The following is a 4,128-nucleotide window of genomic DNA, read 5'->3' as shown; positions in this document are numbered from 1 at the left end:
TATATATATAGGGAAAAGTTCAATTGAGAATGGTATATGTTGTTAGAATTGAGAATGAATATCAACCTTTAGATTAGACTAATCAAACGGCCACTATTTGTTATAATAACAGCCGACTAATGTAGACTTAAGGATATGATTGTCTTTTAACTTTAATCATGAAACGGTAATTCCCCTAAATTAGTGTTACAATATCTATTTTTTAAAGAAAGATTTGATGTAATAAATTATTAATTAATATTTGAACATACACGCCCCAAATATTAACCTTTGGTATATCTGCTTAATAAATCTCCCGTTAAGTGAACAACATGAATCTATGATTAAGTGAAATTAACTTTTATGTAAAAATCATAGTTTCAAATTTTTTCGAGATCAAAGATTATATTGGATGTTCTTTTTATTGAACATAATGGTCAACCTGTTGAATATGCAAGTAAATTGTCCTTGAATTATATCAACTGCATGCTAATGTATTACTTCAATTTTGCAATGTTTGTTTTCGATTATGGATGAATATTCCGAAGAATTTGTGTAATTTACTTGATATACTGTTACGAATGAATGTATTACCCAATTAATGTTATGCACCAGGTTTTAAATTTTCCGTATTTCTTTAATACAATTATAATAAACTCATATATTTTGTACTTGGATTTCTTACGTCAATGTAGCAAGTTTTGTTCTCTCCTTACGATGAACATATATAGGATTTTGTAGACTTTATACGATATTATGTTAAATTAAACTATTAATGTTTTGTAGCAGGTTTTAAATTTTACATATTTTTTTAAATATTATATTACGTTCAAGCCACAAAAAATAACTTTATGTTCATGGGAATAAAATTGAAGTTCATTAAAAATATCAAATACACACAAGCACATGTAAGGCAAGTCAATATAATTAACCATCGACCAATGACATCATCACCATCTGCCGGCATTTCACACATCTCAGTATTATCGATAACATCTTCATACAATGTTATGAATAATTTGTTAAAATAAAAAACTTGCAATGTTCATTAAAATATTATATTACGTTCAAATCAATAGAATGAGTATTCAAACAAAAAACTTGCAATGTTCATTAAAATATTATATTACCTTCAAATCAAATATGTTGCGAATTATAGTAAATTTATATATTTGAAATAGCAATCGACATAAGAATTCCATACATAATAAAATTCTTGCATAATGAAATATACCATCGGCTTATATACATCTAGAACAAGTTGTATACCCCCAAAATAAAATAAAATGAACATTTATTAGGTATGCTTCTTTTGAACCTTCATGCTCTTTTTCTTGAACGTCATTCTGCACATCTGTGAACATGTTGTATACCCCAAAAATAAAATAAAATGAACATTTATTAGGTATGCTTCTTTTGAACCTTCATGCTCTTTTTCTTGAACGTTATTCTGCACATCTGTGAACATGTTGTATACCCCAAAAATAAAATAAAATGAACATTTATTATGTATGCTTCTTTTGAACCTTCATGCTCTTTTTCTTGAACGTCATTCTGCACATCTGTGAACATGACATTGAAATATCAGTTCATGACATTGAAATAAATAATAATGTTCGAAGTAATACACAATCATGTGCAAATGTGATTTTGAACAATTTTGCATCGATTTTTATTGATGTAAATTGAATTGCAAAAAACATGTCAAACATACGGAAAAAACACGCAAATCGATTTTTATTGATGCAAATATTCAGAACTTTAAAAATCACCGCTTTCTGTCATAATCTTTAGGACTTAGTTCAATATACCCACAACGCACATCCCAAACATACAGAAAATACATGAAATCATCGGAATAGACATCAAAATCATGTTCGTCGAAATAAGAAAGAAAATACATTACTCACCATTGTAGAGCGCTGAAATTCCAACAAGAATAGTTCGTCGCCATTGGGTTATACATTCGCCGGAAGGACCATACGTTTACAAGAATGCAAGATTAAGAACTCAGAAAAACTCAATTTTTATTTCTTGAACAAACCCATGAACTACACATAAGAAATCCATAAAAAAGATTTAAAAAATGAAAAACCCACTAACTACACATAAACAATATGGAATCACATGAACTCTAAATAATTTCGAACAAAAAACTATAAAGAAACACACATAAATAGGATAGATCAGGAACCCCATAAAGTACGAATCAATATTTTTCACCCAAGAAATCACCTCCTTCGAGTTGCCGTTGTGGCCTATTTTCCATCGAACAAGTTCAACAATTGGAGTAGTTGTAAAACAAAAATCTGTAAATACAAATTCTACGATTTCTACGATTTCGTATGGAATGAGGATTTGATATTTCATCATTCAATTCGAATCGCATTTCGTATGGAAGAAGAGAAAATTTCGCGATTTGATATTTCCTCATTTTTTGGCAGGACGATTTTAACCTTGACGAACGAAAACTAAAACTTCTAGCTGTTAATCTTAATTAGTAATTAAAAATTGCAAATTGATTTGAACCGTTTGATACAGATTAATCAATGGACTTGATTTATTCTTTTTTCTTACTCTATAGGGGCTTTCTCAATAGAAGCCAACCCTATATATATATATATATATATATATATATATATATATATATATATATATATATATAGGCCAAGGTTCAATGAAGAAAGCCTAAATGTAAGAAAGAAGAGAGAAGTAATCTCATCCGTTGATCTTATCTAATCTAACGGATAAGATTTGTTCACGCCATGTTCAACGGATTTTTTCGTTGAACATATGGGGGGTCGAAACCCAGAACCCCCAAAAATATTGTATATGTTCACGAATGTTCAACGAAAAAATCCGTTGAACATGGCGTGAACAAATCATGTCCGTTAGATTAGATAAGATCAACAGATGAGATTACTTCTCTATTCTTTCTTATATTTATGCCTTTTTCATTGAACCTAACCCTAGATATATATATATATATATATATATATATTGTATCACAAATAATAACTTATTTATCTCATATACAGGCATGAACAGAGCTTGGAGAGTGGACTCCCCCTACTGCACAGAACTATAGCACCTTCATCCACCTCCACACACGCCCGAATGGAAGTTATGTGAATGAGAGGGATGCCAGACTTGATGTAAGTGTTTAAGTTTAGTCAAATATTAGTAATGCCTAATGAAATGTATTTATTTTCTAACAATTATGCATTGTTATGTATGAATTAGGCAGAGATTCATCGCATTGTTGCTGCACAAGGACGGGAGGACTAGCTGAACGAGAGATCTACTTGGAGCTCGTACATCCCAGCAGGTTACTGCTGTAGGGCACTGGTAGTGCCAGCATGAGCCAGGTTAGTAGGGGGTCTACTAAAAGTACAAGCACTTCTGGATTGTCTCAGCAGATTTATGAGACACGGATCTCCACGCTGGAGGAGCGCCTGCAGAAGGCTAACGAGGACATGGCTACAGAACGAGCAGCACGTAAGGCCATTGAGCAGCGGGTGGCTATGTTCGAGAAGTTTATGAGGCGGTCGGGTCAGCTACCTGGTCCTCGATCCCCTACTGATTAGGTCTCTGATCCCCGGTCCATCGTCCTGACTTCTACGTATTTTATTTTGTTAAACTATTTATTTCATGTTTTGGAACAAAATTACACTTTCACTTTGTTTTTACATTTGTGTTTTCTTGAACTATTTATTTCATGTTTTGGAACAACATTGCACTTACCTCGTTCTCCATCCCCTATTTATTGTGATTGTATATTTAAGTCAAAAAATATATGTACTTTAAAAAATGTAACCTAGATTGAATTCAATGTATGCAATTGAATTCAAAATACATTACAAATACCAAATTAAAATACTTATGGTGTATAAACTAGATTGATAGAAAAAATTAATAATAATAATAATAATAATTAATAAATAAATTATTTTTCGACATAAAAATATGGACGGAAACGAGACCGGTCCATAATTAACGACATCTCTTGGATATCATCTCGACATATTATAAGATTATGAATGTATGATATTGTATATTGAAATAGAGTTTAAATGAATTAATATGTACTACATATATCAATAATACGAGTGTTCTGTACTGATGACCACTCAAAAAGAACTTTAAGGT

The 4,128-nt window shown here is 31.1% G+C and overlaps 1 long non-coding RNA gene across 1 annotated transcript; it reads right to left on the bottom strand.

Moving 5' to 3' along the window:
- Window positions 1–1,132: 1,132 nt before the first annotated feature.
- Window positions 1,133–2,307, bottom strand: LOC131006449 (uncharacterized). Its single transcript, XR_009095530.1, has 2 exons — window positions 1,890–2,307; window positions 1,133–1,541 (listed from the first exon to the last, which is right to left on the bottom strand). It is a non-coding gene; the product is annotated as an uncharacterized LOC131006449 (long non-coding RNA).
- Window positions 2,308–4,128: the final 1,821 nt, after the last annotated feature.

Source organism: Salvia miltiorrhiza, chromosome 1 (genome assembly GCF_028751815.1).
Source record: "Salvia miltiorrhiza cultivar Shanhuang (shh) chromosome 1, IMPLAD_Smil_shh, whole genome shotgun sequence".
Classification (NCBI taxonomy): Eukaryota; Viridiplantae; Streptophyta; class Magnoliopsida; order Lamiales; family Lamiaceae; genus Salvia; species Salvia miltiorrhiza.
The sequence above is the reverse complement of the archived record's forward strand: the minus strand, read 5'-3'. Positions and strand labels throughout refer to the sequence as shown.